A 22785-nucleotide genomic window follows, 5' to 3' on the forward strand; every position below is an offset into this window, starting at 1 on the left:
ACTAGGAGGTAGAATGAAAATGCAGTTTCTCACCCTTTCACCAGGGATTCTGATCAGTAGGTGGAATGTGGTCTGGGAATCGGCATCTTGATCACCAACTCCCTAGGTAGTTCTGATGGTGGTGATTGAAAGACTGGCCTGGATCACGGGGTGTGGGTGCAGGGCTGGGGTGGTCGAGGAAAGAGGCTGCAAATGTAGGCGAGGTAGGGGAAGAACCAGAGTCTGGGAAGAGTGGCCAAGGAGGCTGAGAAAGGATGGAGGAGAGTTTCTGGGTCTGAGTGACCAGCGGGATCCTGTAGGGAGGGAGGACAACTGACAGAGGAACATATATATAATCTCCAGCAGAGCATATGTGGGTCAGGAAGTAATATCTCAGCCATGTTTTTGAACAGCTGAGCTAAAAAACATCTTTCTAGAATAAGACTCTTGAAATAATAATCACTTGGCTTTAAATGTATACAACTGAGAATTCAGGTTCCAATCTCCAAGTACAGTTCTTAGTCAACTGGCGAGCCTTCCAGGTGGGAATTATTGTGTTAATACAATGATTGTGGAATGTACTTAAGTAACCTTGGAGGCCATTCTAAAGATTGCTTGATTCATTATTTAAGAATAGGATTGATTTAAGACTAAATGTGTAATACTGAATCTCTATTTGGGGAGAATGGCTTCTATACAGTTAAGGATATTTGGAGGGCCACTTAAGTTAGGGCTCCTTTCGTAGAATCATTAAGACTTGGCAAGACACTTTTTCTTTCTCAAGCAGTTCTTGGCTTATTCTGAAAGCTGGGTTCTTGGAGTGAGCTGGGTTCTCCATCTCACAGACAGTGTACTATATAGATTACAGTTCCTACTTCCTGTGCGGTGACACTTTTTACTTAACCTGGTATTAAAATAGGTCCTAGGTTTCAGACTGGCTGTATGCTTAGTTTTTACATTATTGTTTGAGTCACCCCAGTGACCAGTGCAAGCTCAGTGGAAATGACTGAGATTATATAGGCAAAATTACATATCCCAGAGTTGTGCTTTTCAGTATAGCTTATAATTGCCTTGTGTCTTAATTGTGTTTAATAAAAATTCACTAGTTAAGTTTGAAAATAAAAAGCTACCAAGCAGTGAAGCGTAAGAGCGTCTTCTTCCTTGACATTTAGCAAATTATTATTTTAAGCAGTAAAGTGTGGGTTGATAGAAGGTATAGGAACATTCACTTAAAAATATTGCCATAGCTGCTCAGTTAACACGGGGTTTCTCCGTCTTGGCACTGTTGACATTTTGGGCCAAGTAATTCTCGTTGTGGGATCTGTCCTGTGCATTGTTGGGTATTTTTAAGCATCCCTGGCCACTACCCACTAGATACCAGTACCCACCTCCCCACCCCCAATTTTGACAATCAAAAATATCTCCAGACATCATCAGGTGCCTCTTGGGGACCAGAATTACCCCTGGTTGAGAACCACTGAGTTAGCATAGCCAGGAAAACTTTTTATGGATTATATTTTCACTTTGCTGTTAATCTGTCTTTTGAGAATTTTATTTTTTCTATTAAAAGTTAAAGCACACTAGTGTTTTCCTGGCCTACGTTTCGAAAGCCTGTATTTTAATGAGTTAATGTGATACGTATATATATCACACATACTCATTGTGATCGAGTCAATACTGACTCATAGCGACCCTATAGGATAGAGTAGAGCTGCCACATAGAGTTTCCAAGGAGCACCTGGTGGATTCGAACTGCCAACCTTTTGGTTAGCAGAAGTTGCTCTTAACCACTACGCCACCAGGGTTTCCAGTATATATATATATACACACACATACTCACATACATATATATACACATATATATGTATATAACTTTTTATATGTATATAAAACTGGGTTGCCTTTCTTTATAAACAAATAACAGGCACATTATAGAAAACTTGTCTAATAATTGTTGGGTCGAAAAAGGTTGAACCAAGATACAGTGCCACAAGTAATTTACTACAATGGTAGTTTCAATGCCTCTTTGACGGATTTATGTTGCATTTTCCTCTTATTATTTTTAAAATAATGACAAAATTGATACATATTACAGAAAATTCACACGATACAGATGTGTTTAAAATGCCGCTTAAAATTCTCTGTCCTCGCACCTTTTCCTCCTTCTTCCTCAAGAGTGTTACTAATTTCACGTGTATCATTTTTGAAGCCTTTTAGAAAATGCAGGTAGAACTACACTGATGCTCGTATTTTGTTACAGTATCGATGCAGTACGGAAGGGAATGAACGCTTGCCTGTTCGCCCGCCTTGCCTTATGCTCTGTGTTACCTCATATGATTTAGGTGGAAACCTGCTTCCTCATTATTTGTAAAATGCTTTTTAAAATACTTAAGTTGTCAAGAGAAGTTATGTAAAAGATGCTTTGGTTTAATAGCTATTGTTTATTTTTTGTGCTCAGCGATTAGCTGTGATAAATACCTTTTAATCTATTTTTATTTATTGCTGAAGTAGCATAATAGATTCAGGATTTTATTATTTTCTTGCACTAGACATGATGGAGGGTTTCAGAGAATTCAGTTTTTGGATGGAAAGTCAGTCAGTCAGTGGATGCACTCGGTTACACATTATCCAGGATCAGTCTAGATGCTAATAGAAATCAGCACAGCAGATATTTGTGGGACGGTTACAGTGTACGGGACACTTTAGTGTCAGAATGGCTCTTTAACCCCCCCACCCCTGCAGTACCACCATGGCAGAAGAAAAGAGGACATTTGTTTCAGGAAATGCAAGGACAACTTGGAGTATGACTAGAATTCCTGTAGATGAGATTCCTTGGTCTAGGGTGAAGAAATGAAACCTTCTGTACCAGCTGTTGATACTAGATATAGAACTTCAAGTTTTAAACCCTACTTATATCACACAGCTATGGTTTCAACTGGAGATGAGTTAGAGATGGAAAATAAATATACTATTAGGAAAAAAAAAGACTAAAACATTAGTAAACTTTGATGGATGGAAATATTCAAGAAAATGGTAGACCTTTGAATAAGCGGAATAGTTTCTAGGATGGTGGGGTGGTTATATTTTAAAGGCTTTAAGTGTTTACTAGTAGAAATGGTAAAGGAAAAAGTTTGACTTTATCAAGGCCAGGAGGGACTGTTTTCTAGAAAGAGTGGAAAGACTGGGATCCCATCCTGGCTGAGCTGAGGGGATGGATTGCCCAATAGCCAGATGTCATTTTCTTCACCTAACAGTGAGGTGCACCCAGAAGATTTTTAAGGTCCTTCCATGGGATTCTGTTTCCCAATAAGGGAGTATCACTTACATGACAACTTTGTGCCTGGTTCCCAAATTCATCACCCAGCAAGACTTCTGGAGACTTCTTTCCAGGTGTGGGGAAGACTCAAGGTTTTGGCAGAGATGTGGATTTTTAAAAATCTTTTACACTGTATATGTTATGAAAAATTGACAGAATTTTGAAGTTTGTAAGCTCTCTCTGACTTAAAAAGAGTACCCTTCCAAATAGAGTGGAAATTATGAGATCTCTTCCCCTGAGATTCTCAGCCTACTCTTGGGATGATCTTTGTTTGTTTACTAGTGAAGGCATTCAGACAATCATCAAAAACCTGGAGGCACACCCTTTCAGGTGCGGGGTGTCCCCTCCACAGCATCTTTGGGAGGGGTACTAAGGAGAACATTTACAGGACAATATTTCAGATAGTTTTCCACATTCTTCTCTAATTTTAATTCCTGAGAAAGAGTAAGCAACTTTTTTTTTTTTTTTAAAACTCTACTAATTTTTAGTTTGTGAATATTTATGAAAGGACTTAGTTGAAGTGTTCTTTCGTGTAACATTTTTTGGTAAAAAAGGTTTTTATGTATGCCTTTAACAATATTTGAATTCTTGTTGTGCAAGATTTAAAAATTATTGAGTCAAAAGTAATAGATAAGCTAATTATGTCACCTCAGAGGCAGCTGTGAAGTGGTGGAGCTCCAGATCTCTTCCTCCGATTTCATCCAGTGAAATTCTGCTTTTCTGAATCCATGTTGCTTATCGGGCTTCTGAGTAAAATTTCGTTTGAAGAAAAGACTGTTGCTAAAAAAAATTTGGAAGCCATCATTGTAATTCATTTTACTAATATAAATTATGTTTGGTTGTATGATAATTTAGGAGCCCTGGTGCCATAGTGGTTGAAGTACTTGGCTGCTAATCAAAAGGTCAGGGGTTGCAACCCACCAGCCGCTCCATGGGAGAAAGATGTGACAGTCTGCTTCTGTAAAGATTTACAGCCTATGGGGGCAGTTCTACTCTGTCCTACAGGTTTGCTATGAGTTGGAATTGACTTGACAGCAGTGGGTTTGGGTTGGGTTTTTTTTGATGTAGAAATTTTGGTCTTGCTTACAGAACTTTGGGCATTTTATATTCCAGCTCTGTCACCGTCCTCAGGGAAGATTTAAAAACGATCTCCTTGCCGATCTTCTGTAGGCTTTAGAGCGTTTAGAGTCTGTAAGAATGTGATGAAGGAGCCCCAGTGGTGCAGTGGTTAAAGCGCTCGGCGGCAACCCAAGGGGTCGGCGCTTTGAACCCATCAGCAGCTCCTTAGGAGAAAGATGTGGCGGTTTGCTTCTGTAAAGATTTACAGCCTTGGAAACCCTATAGGGCAGTTCTCCTGTGTGCTGTATGGTCTCTGTGAGTTGAAATGAACACAATGGCATCAGTTAGCTTCTTAAGGACGTGATTGTGTCCACCCCACCCTCACCCCCAACACCTACCACACAAATTCAAGAGGGACTTCCTGGTTTCACCGGAACCCTTGTGAAGGCATACCCCCTCCCCTTGGGCTGCTGATGCTGAGCAGTTCAGAGGCCCTTCTCCAGCTGCCTGGCTTCCCTAGTCTTTCAGCGTGCAGAGGAGTTCTTAAGAAGCTCTAAGGAGCTTCCTCTGGGGATTGCTGTGTTTTCCTAGGATCACCAGAAATTGAGGAGGGAGAGCTTGCCAGGAGAGCCTCTCCCAGTTCTGCGTGGGCTACGGTCTAAGTAACTGAGGCCAGCGGATGTGGGCTGAGCCTGGAGGAACTGTGGTGGTAAAGCCTGGTTTCCTGGTGGGATCCTGAGTGTTGTCCTCAGTGTTCAGCTACCCCTTTTCTACTCTCCATGTCCAGATTGGAGTCCCGTCGCCCCTAGGGAACTCTCTATGGCAGATAGCCCCACAGCGAGCTGTGCTCTGCATTCCACACCACTGGCACTTTAATGCATCTGGGCTGCCCTGTGCTGCAGTTATTCAGTAAAGGTTTTGTCTTTCATACCAGCTCTGAGATAGGACTATTGTCATAGCACCTAGCACATAGACCAGTTGCTGTCAAGTCACTTCCAATTTATGGTGACCGCCTCTGTGTCAGAATAGACCTGTGCTCCATAGGGTTTTCAGTGGTTGATTTTTCAGAAGTAGGTTGCCAGGCCTTTCTTCTGAGGCACTTCTGTTTGGACTCGCACCTCTAACCTTTCAGTTAGCAGCCGAGCACGTCAGCCATTTGCACCACTCATTGACTCTACCAGACGCATATTGTGTGCTTATTTGAGTCAAGGGTCATTGGTTGCAATAGAAACCCATTCACACCATTTAGGTAAATAGGGAAGGTTTTGTGTGTCTTTGGAGGTATCCCAGGACAGGAAACAAAGGACCCCTGGGACTGAGGCACTCAAGGCACTGTTCCCGGATCCTTCGTCCTAGGTCTGTATTTTGGGGTATAGTTTATATTCTTCTTATGCAGGTGGACTTGCAGGGTTATGATTACTTGCTAGTTTGCTGTAGCTGTAGCCATCTGTGGCTGCCCCAGCTGCAGGTCTTTGTGACTTTCTAACTGTCCAGCCTCCCAGCTTGAGTTCTGCTCAGTAGAATGGCTCAGATTGACTGGGGACAATTCCATTGGCCAAGGAAAAGAGCTCATCTTGTTTGAGCTGGGCACACTAGCATTAGGTCCTTGGCCAGGCAGCGGGTTAGGCGACTTAGAGTCAGGGATCCATCATTGCCAAGGCCACTTTGGTGAGGTAGAGAGGCAGGACGTGTCCCATAGCATGCAAGGCTGCCCCTTTGCATTGAGCAGACCACAAAACAAGCCTCTTAACATTGCTCAAGGTATTGCTAAATGATAAATTAAGATGTTCATCTTTTTGCCCAATTCTAACACTAGATGCTTCCAAGTGAAATTTCCGTACAAACTCTGATTCTGGTTGTAAGAATTGTCTGCCATTCTGGATATAAACCTTCCAGCTGTCTGGACAATGACCTCTGCCCTGTTTCTCAGCCGGTCCTTGGGGTTGGATCCCAGCTGAATTGCATAATGAATGGAACCAGAGGGCATCACCGCTCAGTTCCGCCTTTCCTGCCAACTGGTAGACGAGGGGCAGCTCCACCAAGAAGGGCGTTTGTAAGATCTGGTAATCAGCTTGGAGGTCACCTTTGCCCCTGGCTTCACGGAGCCGCGGTCTCAGTGGTCAAAGCCAGGAGGCTGTGAGGAGCTGTGGACACAGCCTGGGGAGCGTTCTCCTTGACTTATGGGGCTCTTTCCAGAAGGTAAAAAGGTTTACCTTTCCATTTGAACAAAATGTCTCTGATCCCATTCTCCCTTTACGGAGTAGGAAAAGAAAAACAGAAAAACCGTCATCCTGAAACGAGAGAGAAGAGACCAGCCTCCTTCACGGAAGCCGGGATTGCGACCTCATCAGAGGCCAGCCTTATTTTTGAGTGCAGGAATAATAGGACTTGCACCTAATCAAGGAAAAGAATTCCAAACAAAAGCTTGGGTGGGGCTTCCTGGGCAGGAGTGTGATATTGTAAAATGGGAAACAGTTCAGCAGTCCAATCTCTGGTCTGATTACCACACAAATTACAGCCTGGGCCCTGTTTTCACAGGAATGTAACACACCCCACGGGGCCCCTCCTCTGCGGGTGTGTCCACATTTGCTTAAGCCAATCCCAAACAGTTAATGCCTTCTTCCCCAGAACTGCGGAGAGCCTTATGCGGAATAATTAGGATGCCTTCTTTAGGGTCCCAGCCATGGGGCCATTTTCCAGGTGAGTTTACCTTATATGAAACCCTTTAGGGACTCCTGTGGCTCAGTCTCCCCGTCCCCTGCATTACTGAGCAGAAAGTGTGTGCAGGGGTGGGATGTTCCAGAAACAATTGTGAGCATTAACTGAGCCATAATGAGCTGGGGCTTTATATGGGGTAGGGTAAAATGTTTAGATGAAAAGCCTCTTTTCTTGCAAAAGTGGCTTATTCTCTGCCACCATGTCTGGTGGCCTGCTGCTGTCCCTATTCTTCAGGTCCCCCACCCCTCTCCTGCCACTTCTGACCCCTTGGGCCCAGCCTTTCTGAGTTCCTGCCTCCTTTGGAACTCTGCACTTGCTGTTTCCTTTCGCAGTGCCTGCCTTCCCCTTTTCTTTCCTTCTCCTTTCCCCTCCCCTCCCTTGAGAAGACTCCCCTTACTCATCCTGTCCTGCTCACCTGTTTTAGCTTTTACCACCCAGCGTTACTTCTCTGTCTTCCTCCTTAAATTACAAGTTCCTTGAGGCTGAGGAGAGTCCCTTGGTACAAATGGTTAACATGGTTTAATCAAAGTTGGAGGTTCTCATCTACCCAGAGAGGCCACCAAAGAGAGGCCTGGGGATCTGCTTCTCAAAAATCAGTCATTGAAAATGCTGCAGAGCACAGTTCAACCCTGACACGTGGGGTCGCCTTGACTTGAAATCAACTTGATGGCAACTGGTTTTTGAGGCTAGGCACTGTGGCTTATTCATCTTCAAATTCCTATTACCTGGCACATAATAGTCATGCCTGAATGGTTTGGGGACATCGTCTCTTAAGCAAATTATACAATTTAAATTTACTTTTTTTACTAGAGCCAATGCGTGTGTCCTATTTTCAGATCAGTATGTTTCTATTATAGCCCTGTGTATTTAGAATCTTAAAAAAAGACTTTAGGGGGAGAGCAACTAGGAGTATATAGCAAGAGGTATATAATTCTTGTATGAGAGACTGACTTGATTTGTAAACTTTCACTTAAAGCACGATAAAATTAAAAAAAAAAATCAAACAAGAAGTATCTATACCTAGATTTGTTATGTGATTTAATAAATCCCCTTATTGTTTGGGGAAAAAACAAGATTTTTAAAAGCCATTTTGGTTTGTTCTTGCCCGTTTGTCTTTTAACTCTTCATTTAACCTTAAAATTCCAGGAGCCCCTGCCGCTGTGCTTCAGGAGGTCACTGAGACCCTCCTCTGACACCTGGCATCTGTGAGTTTAGCCCTCACTTGTCATGTGGGATGTGGTCACGGTTACCAAGCCAACACCTATTCCTATCAAGTCAGTCCCAACGCTTAGCGACTCTATAGGACAAAGTAGAACTGCCCCACAGGGTTCCCAAGGCTGTGATCTTTACAGAAGCAGACTGCCACATTTTTCACTTGCAGAGTGGCTGGTGGGTTCAAACCACTGACATTTCGGTTAGAAGCTGATTGCTTAACTACTGTGCCACCAGGGCTCCTTTAGAGCAAAACTAAAAAAAAAAAAGAAAAAAAAACTAAACCCATTGCCATCGAGTTGTTTCCAATTCATAGCAACCCTATAGGACAGAGTAGAATTGTCCCATAGGGTTTCCAAGGAGTGGCTGGTGGATTTGAACTGCTGACCTCTTGGCTAGCAGCCGAGCTCTTAACCACTGTGCCACCAGGGTGAAGATAAAATGAAATAACACAGGTGGCGGTGCCTGCGCCCACCCAGCCCTGACCGTGCCTCCTCCTGCACCCACCCAGCTCTGACCGTGCCTTCTCCTGCGCCCACCCGGCTCTGGCTGTGCCTCCTCCTGCGCCCTTCGGTCCATGCCCCCTTTGCGTATGCTGTTCCTTGTGCTGGATTCTCCGTCCCTCTCCTGGGTTAAGCAGCAACCTGTCGTCATTCCAGGGTCAGGCCAAGCTTCCCTCCTGTGGGAAGTCTGCGATTCCTTCTGCTTACCCGCCAGTGACCCCCCCCAGAACTCCATGGGTCTCCCCAAGTGCACATCACATTCTCTTTAGTCATTTATGGGTCCCTCTTCTCCCTGCAAGGCAGAGGCCAGGCCTTCCTCCTCTTTGTATTCCTCAGCACCTGGCCCAGGGCCACATGTGCCATCACTAGTCATGGATGCAGTATATAAGTCCATAAGGGACATTTCAGTTTATTAAAATGACAGTAGGCCTATCCTTAGTGGTGTCGATTTGACTTTTTAGACTAGTTCATGCCTCCTGACATTGTCACAGGTTGGAGCTCTAAGCAGATGAGGAAATTGAGAGAGATTCAGAAGTCTTAGCCCAGGGCTTGCACTAGGCAGACATGACTCATTATGGGACTGTCACTGTCCTCGTCCGGTGGACTTTTCACCGTGTTGACTGACCCCTGTAGACTTGATCAAAGTCATCCATGAAGCATGTTCAGGCAGTGATGTTTCTGGTTTTCTTGTCGGGCTGCAGAGGCTGGAGTCACAGGTAACGGGAAGGCCCGTCAATGGCACAGTGATTGGCACAGTCTCAGTGGGCCTTTTTCCACGTTGGTGGCAAAGCTGAAGTCAGCCTGCCAACCACGAAGGTTTCAGAGGTGGATGAGAAAGGAGAGATGAAGTTCTCTGACCATTCTAGGAGGCTGTGCTAAAATTACCCCCTCCTGGGCTATAGGTGGAAACCCTGGGGGCGTAGTAGTTAAGTGCTACAACTGCTAATCAAAAGGTCAGCAGTTGGAATCCACCAGGCGCTCCTTGGAAACCCTATGGGGGCAGTTCTACCCTGTCCTGTAGGGTCACTAGGAGTCAGAATTGACTCGACAGCAGTGGATTTGGGTTTTGGGCTATAGGCTTTATATCCCTCTTCTTACCACTCATGCTCTTGTGTGGCTTTTGCCTGAGCACGTTAGTTTCCCCATGTTAGGTAAGACGCCGCATTCTGCCCACCTTTGACACACATATACTGAGAAATGCTTGTAAATATCCCAACATCTCCGCCAAAATTGGCCCCCGGAGGAGAGGTGCCTGTAGGGGCTGCTAATCTGTGCCTGTCGCTTAGACAGTCACAGGCAGCGACCCTTAGTCACCAGCGGCAACCCTTAGACAGTCACAGGCGGCGACCTTTTGAGAGCCACAGGTGGCAACCCTAGGGTCTTCATGCTAGGTGACATCTCAGCTCACACTCAGGTGACAAATGTCTTTCCCTTTGAGTGGCCTCTCTTGATTGCGAGGGTTGAGTAAAATTTATAAATACCATTTTGAGAAGCATTTGCAGTATTCTTTTGGTTCAATAAAATCTCATTAGTTTAGAATAATGGGCAGTCAGGTAACTTACAGACGTATAGGGAAAATATGGAAACATGATTTTATTGAAAGTATATTGCACTAGACACAGTAAATCGCACTAGACTGACAGATATGTCTGAAAGAGCTTTTAGAAATACGGTCTGTGACACCAGTTTCCAGCCCAGTAGAGGGCTTTAGGGGATCTCTGCTAAGGGATATTTAAGAACCACAATTAACATACCACTTCATGGTTAAGTGCTTCTGGATTGCTTAAAGGGCACTGTCTGGCAACAGTTGGTCCCTTAAATTCCTGATGAAGCCGTGTGTTCATTTGGGTGAACTTGAAACTATTTTGATTACTGCTGTTTTTCAAGGCAGACCCTGTAAACTTCCAACCATGCCCATCTGGAGTTGTCTTAAATAGTGAATTTGTATAGTCCTGTTGACAATACCTACGTCCCACATTGGCAGGTATTTGAATGTCTGCCATGTGTAGTGTTGGCCCGCTTTTAAGAAGTAGAAATATGTCTTTCCTGCCCTCAAGAAGTTTATGCTGCACTGTAGAGGATAGAAGAGCCCTGGTAGTGCAGTGGTTAAGTACTCACCTGCTAACCAGAAATTTGGTCGTTCGAACCCACCAGCTTCTCCTCAGGAGAAAGATGTGGCAGTCTGCCTGTGTAAAGATTGCAGCCTTGGAAGCCCAATGAGGCTATTCTGCTCTGTCCTGTAGGGCCACTGTGAGTCAGAATTGACTCAGTGGCAGTAGGTTTGGTTTTGGGTTTCTGGAGGGTAGATACAGAAAATGGCATTTATCCCCAGTATAGCACCGTCAGGGCCCAGACATTGAAATTGGACAGCGCTGATGTTTACTAACTGTGGGAGTGTATATTATTTAATCTCTTGTGCCTCAAGTTCTTTATCTGTAAGATGGGGGTGGAGCCTTGGTGGTGCAGTGGTTAAGAGCTTGGCTGCTAACCAAAAGGTCAGCAGTTTGAATCCACCAGCCATCCCTTGGAAGCCCTAGGGGTAGTTCTACTCTGACCTATAGGGTCGCCATGAGTCAAAATCGACTCAACAGCAATGGGTTTGGTTTTTTTGGGGGGGAGGGTTTAAAATGCGGGTGATGATAATAGCTACCTTCGTAGAGTTATTGTGAGGAATGGGTGAAATAACACAGGTAGTATATCTGCTGTGGCTGCTGCTAACGTGGTGAAGGAATTAATTAAAATAAAACAGCCAATGTCCTGTTAGACTGGGTATGTGTAATGTTCTGTGAGAATGCAGAAGTGTAAATAGTTAACTCTTGGTGGGGGTGGAAGTAGGGCAAGAGAGGCAGGTGACAGGAGAAAATGTTACTACAGAGCCAAAAAACCCAAACTTGTTGCCGTAGAGTTGAATCCGACACATAGCAACCCTATAGGACAGAGCAGAACTACCCCATAGAGTTTCCAAGGAGTGCCTGGTGGATTGAAACTGCCAACCTTTTGGTTAGCAGCCGTAGCACTTAACCACACCACCAGGGTTTCCTACTATAGGGCAGAGGATCTTAAATGCTTTTCTGTTCATTCATTTGTCAAACATTTGTTGTGCCTTAATGATATGCCCCTGGGTGGTGTAAACAGTTAATGGCTCAGCTGCTAACCAAAAGGTTGGAGTTTTGAGTCTACCCAGAGGTAAACTTGAAAAAAGACCTAGCTAAACCAGAATGCTCCTTAGAAGCAAGGATGGTGAAACTAGGTCTCATGTACTTTGGACATGTTGTCAGGAGGGACCAGTCCCTGGAGAAGGTAGAGGGTCAGCGACAAAGAAGAAGACCCTCAATGAGATGGATTGACACAGTGGCTTCAACAGTGGGCTCAAGCATAACAGCAATTGTGAAGATGGCACAGGACCAGGCAGTTTTTAGTTCAGTTGTACATAGGGGTCGCTGTGAGTTGGAACTGACTAGATAGCACCTACTTCCAAAAAATCAGCCACTGAAAACCCTATGGAGCACAGTTGTACCCTGACACACATGGGGTCCTGTGAGCAGAATTGACTCAAGGCCAAGTAGACTGGGAACGATGTGGCAGAGGCTGTGCTAGGCACTGGGGTTACAGGAGTGACTCAGAGCAGATGCAAACCCATGCCCTGTTGGAGCTGACATTCCAGTGAGCAGGAAGTAGGAAAGCACAGCCAGTGTGTGTAGAAGCACCGAGGTGATGGGTACAAGGCAGATTCTAGGAAGATGAAGTAATTAAGTGCGACCAGAGGGTATGCATGGGGTGGAGGGGAAGCAGTGAGGAGGCTGAGGAGGGAGGTAAGCTCACATTTGTGAAGGCTCCCCTTTGCCATTCTAAGAAACTCCGGCCAAAAAGGAAGCTTGATTTTTTTTTTTTTTTTTTTTAAATATGAAGTTAACTTTTCTTCTACTGTAATTGTAATATGTATTTATTATAGAAAATGCATAAACAAATTAAAAAGCAAAAGAGAGGGAAATAAATACCCATAGCCCCACTAAGCCCATTCAATAAGATCAGCAGTTCTAATCCACCAGTTGCTCCTTGGAAACTCTACGGAGCAATTCTACTCTGTCCTATAGGGTCACCATGGGTGGAAATCGACGCAATGGCAGTGGGTTTGGCTTTTTTGGTTTAGATGGCCTACAACACCAGAAATTTATTTTCTCACAGTTCTGGAGGCTTCAAGCCTGAAATAAGGGTGTTGGCAGGGCCACGTTTTCTCCAAAGGCTCTAGGGAAGATCTTTCCTTGCCTCTTCTAGCTCCTGGTGGTTTCAGACAGGGGCTTATCTACAGAAAATAGTGCCTATGGCAGTTAGTTTTAAATTGCTGAATGACCTTTCATGGCTGGTGGTGGAAACCATGATGGCCAATAGAAACTGCCCATTAGCACCCCTCCTCATGCAGCCCCCAGGCCATGTGCCTTACCTGCCCTGCCTCAGTGGTGCCTCTGGCTTCAGGCCTTCTTGTTTGTGACAGCATAACTCCAGTCTCAGGCTCCATCTTCACAAGGCCTGTCCGCTTTCTCTGTTTCTTCTCCTTTTCTGTCTCTTAAGGACGTTTGCCATTGGATTTCCAGTCCACCAGCAACCTAGAATGATCTCACGTCAAGATACTTAATTACACCCACAAAGGCCCATTTTTCAAATAAGGTCACATTAACAGGTTCTGGGATTTAGGATGTGGACATATCTTGTTGGGGGCCATCATTCAACTTACTACAGAACACCTGACAAGGTCCACAAGTTGGGTTGTGCTCCATGGGAGGAGTGAAAGGTTTGCTCTGACACTGCTTTCTGTACCCCAAAGTCTGAGACACTTGGGGCAGGGAAACGTAACAGCCATCTCTGGCCTGACCTTTTGCCTCTAGCAACTCAGTTCCTTTTCAGGAGAAGCTGGGAGATTGAGAAATTCTTACTTGAAGAGAGGCCTTAGCCTAAGTATTTGTTGCCTGGGATTGTCCAGACATTAGGATCACCTTCTGGGGTACACTTTGGTGTCCACTCTTTTCTTGAAGAGCTGGTGTTTGAAGCTCACCTGTGAAGTTGGTACAGTCTTTAGTCAGAAATCCCTCTCTGCTTATTAGCAGGTGAACTTGGTCATAATTGAAGCTACAGCTGAATTTTTGTGGTGAAGAGGTTGTTGTTGCCTGCTGTTAGTCAGTTTTGACTCACGGTGAGCCTATAGGACAGGGTAGAAGTGGCCCATACGGTTTCCTAGCTATAATTGTTATGGGACCAGATTGCCAGGTCTTTTCTCCCAGAGAGTCTCGGGTGGGTTCGAACCACTGACCTTTTGGTTAGCAGCTGAACATTTAACTGTTGTGCCACCAGAGCTCCTTTGGAGAAGAGGAATGGCTGTGAAAAGCATAGTAGCTCTGTGGCACGTGGGAAAAATTCTGTGATCATCTAGGCTGAAGTTCAGTTACCAATTTATTATGCAAACACTCCACACATGTGTAAGTGAACAGTACCGTTCAAATGAGAAGCTATTGTTGCTCACTGTGGAGGTCAGTTGAGGGTCATATTTCAGGGTTAATAATTAAGCTAAAGACAGTCTCTTCTGGCCTTGAGCAATAATTATGCATGATTTTTTTTCTACCTTCTTCAGATCAAAACCCACTGCCGTTGAGTCGATTCTGACTCATAGCAACCCTATAGGGCAGAGTAGAACTGCCCCATAGGGTTTCCAAGGAGCGCCTGGGGGATTCGAACTGCTAGCCTTTTGGTTAGTAGCCATAGCTCTTAACCACTATGCCACCAGGGTTTCTTCGGATCAAAGCACTGTTAATTCTTTGGTGGTAATTCCTTCTTTTCTACCTTCCCTTGGTTTTCCGTATGCCACTGCCCTTGGCTTCCCTCTTCTCAGACTCTCCACTGCTGTTGAAAATGTTAACAGGATTGCCCTGTAGATATGAATGTAGTTCCATCCCAAAGCCCAGTGGCTTTTAGGGATTGGCCTTCTACGATGCCGTTCCCCCTTCACCACCACAGGGCAGGGTGCCAGACTGTTTCTTGGCCGTGTTCCAAGAGTGTCAACAAGGAGTTGGTCTTCAGTTCACCAAGAACAGAATAATCTTGGGTAAACATGGCAGTTGGAGAAAAGCACATATTTGTCTTGGCAGTTATATTCTCTCAAGTGTCTGACCCCTCTTGCAGCAGTGGACACAACCGGAGCTACAGCAGAGGGCACAGCATCTAATGCCAAGTCTGGTTTAAAATATATTGCTAGAAATTCGTAAGTAAAGAACTTTTTTTAAAAAAGGCTCGCTTTTTTTTTTTTGGTCTTTAACCTTCTCTGTATATTCCTTTAATCCTTAATTCCTTAAGCCCAGACTTCTACTGTCTGCACCATTGGTATTTTGGGCCAGATAATTCATTCTGTGGGGTGCTGTCTTGTGCTTTCTTTGTTCGGCAGCATCCTTGTCCTTTTCTCACTAGATGCCAGTAGCACATTCCCCTGTTATGACAACAAAAAGCGTCTCCAGACAGTGCCAAATGTCCCCTGGTGTGGGGAGCAAATTTGTTCTTAGTTGAGAGCCATTGGCTTAAGCCAATCCTTCCCAAAGTGGTGAGTGTACTGCTGGTGGCATGCAAGATGTTCTGAGTTTGTCAATGGAAAAAGAATCTCTGTGTGTGTAGGAAGGAGTGGTGGTTGGGTCTCTTTGACTCTTATTCCTGATAATCTCTTTCCAACTCAGCTGTGCTCAATGTGGCACAGGATGTGGGTCCCATAGAAGTGATGGTGGCTGCTGATGATCAAATCTACGTGATTGTCTGTTAACTTCTATAGCAGGTATCAGCTATTCTCCTTTTGTGGCTTCTTGACATTCCTTTGGTGGTTTTAAAATGGGGAATTCCGGTCACATTGAGGGTACCCATGTGATAGGCTTGACACTTGGTACCTTTCGGTTGCTTGGTTCCTCAGCTGATCAGCAAAGCATGACAGGAGTCTATTGCCCATCATGCCTGTGAATCACTCAGGCTTACTTGGTGTCACTGGGGGAAGGAGCTGAACTCTCTGTCAAGGTGACATGCTGTTTGGGAAGATGTAGTCCTGGACCCACTCAAGCGTGCCTGCACATCCATACCACCAGCCTGTCTTGCTTCTGTAGGAAATTTAAGGAAAGTCTGTCCCTCACAGACCTGCTGGTGTGCCTTTGAAATCTTAAGTCTTTTTTATCATTAAAAAAAAAAAAAATTTTTTTTTAATCAGAGTTATAAGTTTGTTACAGTAATATCATCATAGTAGCTCAATTAAGAACAAAGTACTTTACCATCAAGTGTTGCCTCCTATTTATTTATTTTGTTTAGCTTTTCTTATGGAAAATGTCAAACTTGCAGAAGTAGAAAGAATAGCATCATGAGCTTTATCATGAGCCATTAACCATCATCAATTTGTGACTAACCTTGTTTAACATAGAACCACCCCTTCTCTGCGCCCCTTTGATTACCTTGAATCCTCAGCATCATATCCTTTATCTGTACATATTTCAGCATGTAACTCTAAAAGATTGGAGCGTCATTCCTTAAGTGTAATTATTATCACACACACAAATAAATGGGCCATTATTACAGCTAAACATTTCCACGTGTTAAATAGCTACGGCATTTTGTCTGTCTGCCTCTTAAGTCTCTTTTAGTCTGTCCTACCTCTCCATGTAATGAAAGCGCTCAAGGGCAGGATAGTTATGGAAACCACCTTTTCTTTTCTTCATGTCTAATGCGTGGAAGTGCTTAGTGCTGTGCCCGGAGCTGGCAGGAGCAAGGAAGAAGACGCACGCTTTTCTTCTCTTTCCATAACTTATGTTCTTTCTTCCGTAGGGCGCGGCTGTGTTCTCACGGGAGCCACTCAGCTGGCAGGAGCTTCCAGTCACCTGGCTTTTCCCCACATGCTTGCCCTTGAGTGGGCTGCTGGAAGTCTTTTTTGGAGGAGGGATGAAGCTTTTTTAGCTTATCCTCTGCCAGATTTTCTGTGCCAGTAGCTGTGGTTCTAGCCAGAGTTCCTGGAAGTACAAGAAAACATGATACATGAAGAGCTTGCCCAATGCTGTAAGCTTTCTGTCATTCACAAAACTGAGCCCAGAACACTGCTTCCCAAGACTCATTCCAGGGTACACGTGCAAATCTCCACAAGTGGGGCGCGTGGCCTTAGGATTAATGCAACAGGATGGGTGTGGAGTGTGCTAAGCTGAGAATGTGCCTGAGCGGAGCCAGCTGACAATTCCCGGTGGGGCTCGGGAAGGGATGTGCGTTAAATGGGAACGGGGCAGCAGTCAAGATGGGACACTCGTGTAGTAGCACTTCCAGCTCCCAGAGAGCTGCCACGTCCTCCGTACTGTTGTCCTCCGCTTGACGTTGCTTTGGAACCACCTCGGTGCGGGGCCCAGGCGGCCCCCTGCTCTTCTTGCCTGTCTGCTCAGCATTTTCACTGCAGGCCCCCCTCAGCCTCCTCCTTTCGTCTGCCTTTCTTTCAGTCACTGTTGCCCCAGCAGGCCTCCTACACCTCCACAGGCCTTGGGGGCTGGAGCAGGGTTTTGTGGTCTCCTGACTCCATACTGGCCCTTCTGAGTCCTGCTCCTCTGTGGTCCCATTGCCGCCTCCTGCTGTGCCCCTCCCTGTCTTGGCCGAATGGCCCCTCCCTGACCTTGTGCTATCCTCTTCTGACCAATGTCCGGGTCACCAAGGAACTGGTCCCTTGCTCACTGACCATCCTGCCTCCTCAATTTCTTCATAGCTGGCAGCTATGATGCCCTTACAGGTGAACCTATTAACAACCTGGCCTCCACATAGACTCTTTTTTATAATAATAATAATAATTATACAATCACTCCTCACTTAATCGACACGGTTAGGTTCCAAAGATCAGGTTGCTACACAAAAATTGATGTTATGCAAAAATGGAGGATGACCACATCAGATCACGAAATGGAGGACGATTACATCATTACACAACTACCAAAATTACATCATTGCGTAACTGCCAGACCTCTGAGAATCATGGCCCAGCCAAGGTGACACACAACCTTAACCTTCACAGCCAGCTTTACTCTCGCCTTGCACCTCAAGCGTTTGTTACTGCCAAACATATGTCGTTAGTGCACAAAATAAAATTTTTACTATTGTAAGTGCAAAGTGCCGGATAACGGTGAGATAGTAGGTAAGTGAGAAGTAGGCGTATAACAAAGTTTGCTATTTTTTGAATGTACAATTCAGTGGCATTGACTATATTTACTATGTTAGGCAACTACCACCTCTTTGTTTCTAGAAATTTTTCATCACCTTGCACAGAAACTCTGCCCAAATCAGCCCTTGGCTGGCTTCCCTTCTAGCTCACTAAATGGTTTTCATGACCACACCCTGAGCCCAGTTTCCCCAACAGTGGTGCCCCTCTTCACATTTTCTGTTCACCCTGATGGCAGTGTCCAGTTTGCACCACATCACCTGCTCTTTGGCCTCACTGAAACCACCCGATGGAACCTCCTCCCACCCTCCCGCCCTGAGGCAGCCCCTGCTTTCACTTCCTTCTTTCCTCACCTCCCTTGGGTGATCTGTGCTCTCACAGATGCCCTCACCCTGAACCCTTAGGAATTAAGGCCTTCTTGGCCCTTGGCTTGGCTGAGCCCTCCATGTCCACCAGTCAAGATCAGCACTGGCACACAGCCCTCGCCTAGGCCCTCTTCTCATGTGGCCTTCCTTTGAGCTGCCCCTGGTCCATACACAGAGTCCCCGAGTGGTGCACATGGTTAAATGCTCAGCTGCTAATGGAAAGATCAGCAGTTCGAGACTACCAAGAGGCTCCTTAGAAGAAAGGCCTGGCAATCTACTTCCGAAAATTCAGCCACTGAAACCCTAGGAAACACAGCTCTCTCTGACACGCATGGGGTTACCATGAGTCGGGATCAGCTCGACAGCAACTGGTTTGGACCGCACACTCCTGTTCTTCAGGGAGCCTGTAGACTTTTCCACTCTCGGTAAGCCCGCCAACTCCACCTTCTCCTCAGCCACATTTTCTACAGGGAGTCCTCCTATTTCACATGGAAAACAGGCTTCCCTGTGGTGCCACTTGCCCACCCCCTACTCTCTAACTACCCATGTTCTAGTCTGAGAGAAGAGCCCTTGGATGGAGGAACCCACCCTCCCCCCAGTCTTTTCCAAGAGGATCTCTCTCCAGGAATTCCTTTCCCTCCCTGGTTGAGGTATCTCTGTTTTCAGTCCACAATTTATCTTAATCCCTGTGTCACTTAACAACACAATGATCTTCTGCATAACCCTGAAGGGTTTGTGTTGTCATTTCATTTTGCAGATGAGGGCGCTGAGGCCTAGAGGCAAAGAACTTGCCCAGGCTCAGTATAGCTTGTTCACAGTGGAAGCAGGATGGGAATGTAGGCTGCCTGACCTCCTCTCAGTGCCCTTAACTCTGGGTCTAAGACAGAAAAGAGTTGAGGCCCTTAGGAGTTGCTGTGTTGGCACAGGGTTAAGGAAGGAGTTTTGAGACTGAATGTAACTGAAGTAACTGCTTGTGAGAATCATTTGAGGCTTAAGCTGCTGAACGCTCATATCCTTGATATTTTCACTCAAGGTAGCATCTGTCTTCCCACCTAGATTATGAAGTCTTCAAGGGCTGTTTCTTCATTTTGACTCTCAGCTGGACAGGGTTGTCTATCTGGTGATCACGTGACACTTTGTGCTCAAGGTAGCCGCCTTTGTCTTACTGGAACACTTAAATATTTAAATCTTAATGGGAATTGGCAGAAACCATTAGGGGAAGTACACAAAACTAAAAAGATCCAAAAAAGAAGTCCAAAACCTCTTTTGCTGTGAATACTTTCAGCGAAAATACAATAAAACACTAAAAAAAAAAAAAAAAGTCCAAATAAATTAATTCTACTCTAGGTTTGTGTTCAAACACTAGTTATGAAACGTTCTTTGCTCTTGTGAAAAGAAAGTAGATTTAGAGGCGCATCGTCCCAGAAATAGGATATGAGACATATGTACAATTTTAAATTTTCTAGTAGCCACATTTAAAAGGGGGAAAAAGATGAAATTAATCTTAATAATGTATTTTATTTAACCCAATATATTAAAAATATTAACATTTCAAAATAGAATTAATACAAAAATTAAGGAGAGGAGGCAAGGCCAAGATGGTGGAGTAGTCAGGTGCTTCCAGTGATCCATCGTACAATAAAGACCTGAAAAAAACAAGTGAAATGATTACATATATGACAATCTAGGTAATTTTTAATAGAAAGTTAAAAAATATTCATATGATGCATGAAGTTGTAAGGAAAAGTTCTGAAATCCCATCATCCCGTGATGACCGCCATTAACATGAAAGCATTATTTGAAGACTGTCTATTACGTATCCCCCACTGTGAAAATACCTTGAGGAAGTACAGGAAAGGTAGAAGTTGTGACTGGGCCGTCACAGAGACTTGGTTCTAGTTAGAGAGTTAAGAGTCCACACACACTGACTGAGAGGGCTGTTGTGTTTATTACAGGCATATTACACGTCAGACATTGTGTGCACGTGGTCCTTGAGTCTGCCTTCTCAGGGGAGACCTTTGTGTCTGCCCGTTACTGAGAAGGAAAATGAGTCTCAGAGGGCCTGACCTGCCCACACTTGCTGGGCACCACAGCAAGGGAACGAGGAAGCCACTGGCCTCAGGTGACCTGCCAGCAGGCCGTGTGCTGGACACCGAGCCCACCTGATTTCTCCTAGTCTTATAGATTTGTGGAATGAGTATTAGAAAGAATACAACATGATTGAATTCATGGCCAGTTCATATAGAGAAATCTAGAAGACCCATGAAAATTTGGAGAATGGCAATAGTAGGGTAACTCAGAAGGCACGGAAGGCTTCTTGGAAAAGGAGGGACTTGGCACAGCAGATCAGGAACAGGAAACAAAGACTGAGAAGTAATGTTTGTAGTGCATCCAGAGAAGGAGGGAATTCCATTGACAAAAGCACAATTTTTGGGGGGAGGGGGTGTTTGGATTTTGAATGAAATGTCCTGTAGCAGATATGGCCAGATGAGGAAAGAGAAGAGACATGTTGCCTTTTGGAAAATATATCAGGTAGCAGTTTATGAAAACCAGATTGCATGTGTTAAGAGATTAAGACAGCCAAAATTGCTTTTGGAAGATGAATTCTGAGGGATATAGTAGCTGCTAATCAGGGACAAGTGATCAGGTTCTTGTGTACCAAAAATAAGTGCCCTTGATTTCCACGTTATGTATACCCGAGCAGCTAATTTGTTCTTGATTAGCCAGACGTCCTCCCAGGTGACCCCATGCTCTTGTTCGTGGTCTCTGAGATTACCAAGAGGCTGAGGAAATTTCACATGCACCTTGATTCTTCTAGCTTTTATGTTATGGGTGTTGGCTCACAGCACCAGGGCTTCCAACCAGTTCATTCTGGTTCCAACCCCTGCTGAGAATTTGCATGTCTAACAAGTTCCCAGGATCTTACACGGAAGAATCACCTGAGGATCTTGTTAAACTATAGAGTCTGATTCAGTGTATCTGGGGTGGAAATGCAAATTATCAGCAGGGAACTTGTTAGACGTGTAAATTCTCAGCAGGAGTTCAAATGGGAATGAACCGGTTGGAAGCCCTGCACAGCACCCAGGCAGCCAGGCTCCGAAAGTGGGAGGACTGAGCCGCTGGGCATGTTCACAGGAGCCCGGCTCCTAAATAGCATGCCCAGTCCTTCTGGCTGCAGCCCTGGGATATTTCATTACAGGTGACAGGTTTTCCGTTGGTCAGGAAAGCCAGAGGGCTGCCACTTGGGAAAGGTACATTCTGTCTTTGTCTTTCAGTTGAGTCATTTCTCTATAGGAGCAACTCCCGAGGTGTCAGTATGGAGAAGTAGTCCTCAGGTGAAAGGCCAGGGTGGCAGCAAGGGTAAGAGGGGCAGGAAGAGACTTCTCGGGACTCTTTGTAGCAAGATGGAGCTCTGCGTGCAGCCCCTGTTTGACTTGAGCACTCTGGTATATGCAGGCCAGCTGTTGTCATTGGGTGCTGTTGAGTGAATTGTGACTCATAGCGACCCCATAAGACAGAGTACAACTGCCCGTAAGGTGTCCTAGGCTGTAATCTTTACAGGAGCAGATTACTAGGTCTTTTCTCCCATGGAGCTGATGGGTGGGTTCAAACTGACAACCGTTTGGTTAGCAACTGAGAGCTCAACAGTTGCGCTACCAGGGCTCTCCCTCTATCCTCTGTGGATGCTCCTTGGGCCAGGCCCACCTTGTCCCACATAGAACCTCTCCCCAGACTCTGGCTTGCAGTGGTGAGGCCCTGTGGGGGTTTCCCTGGCTTCGGTGCCTGGGTGGTATTGGCAACACCTCACCCTTCTTGCTCGTTTATTGCAGCCTCTCATTCCAGCTTCCTGAAAGGAAATGCTCACATGGTTGATGAGTGACACCTGTTGTGTGGGTTGGGTCCCACTGGTGGTGGTCACTGTGACTTTGTGGGTCCAAGTGGGGGTGAGAGTGACAGATGCTGCACTTTAGGGTGGAGGGATAGGGGAACAATTTATACAATTTGCATTTCTAACAAGTTCCCTGCTGAGAGTTTGCATTTCTGACAAGTTGCCAGGAAGTTATACGTGAGAATCACCTGGGGATCTTGTTACACTGTAGATTCCGATTCAGTATACCTGGGGTGGAAATGCACATTGTCAGCAGGGAACTGGTTTTGCTCAGTTCTGTCATAGCTATGCCTCAGAAAAACCTTTGTTTGCTTTGGGGATGGGAAAACCAAACCAGAAAACCCATTACCATCGAGTTGATTGCATAGTGACCGTAAAGGACAGAGTAGAACTGCCCCATGGGGTTTCCAAGGAGCAGCTGGTGGGTGTGAACCACCAACCTTTTGGTTAGCAGCCAGGCTCTTAACCACCGTGCCACTGGGGCTCCTGGGGATGGGAAAGAAGGCATAAATCTAAAATGTAATTTTCTGATTGATAACAGGCCAAAT

At 45.2% G+C, this 22785-nt stretch overlaps 1 protein-coding gene across 11 annotated transcripts in view; it reads left to right on the plus strand.

The window, feature by feature from the left end:
• The window catches only part of TLN2 (talin 2), a 490123-nt gene that overhangs the window by 179622 nt on the left and 287716 nt on the right, over positions 1-22785 (plus strand). The window contains exon 1 of one of the 11 annotated variants that reach the window (XM_049905878.1): positions 6119-7054. The exons of 7 other annotated variants lie outside the window; for them this stretch is intronic. The gene's annotated coding sequence lies outside the window, so the exon portion shown is untranslated. Of the gene's footprint in view, positions 1-6118; positions 7055-12810; positions 15038-16832; positions 16852-22785 lie in introns of those variants that run through there. 3 more of the 11 variants (XM_049905879.1, XM_049905881.1, XM_049905880.1) reach the window with 3 other exon arrangements.

Source organism: Elephas maximus, chromosome 13 (genome assembly GCF_024166365.1).
Source record: "Elephas maximus indicus isolate mEleMax1 chromosome 13, mEleMax1 primary haplotype, whole genome shotgun sequence".
In the NCBI taxonomy this organism is placed as follows: Eukaryota; Metazoa; Chordata; class Mammalia; order Proboscidea; family Elephantidae; genus Elephas; species Elephas maximus.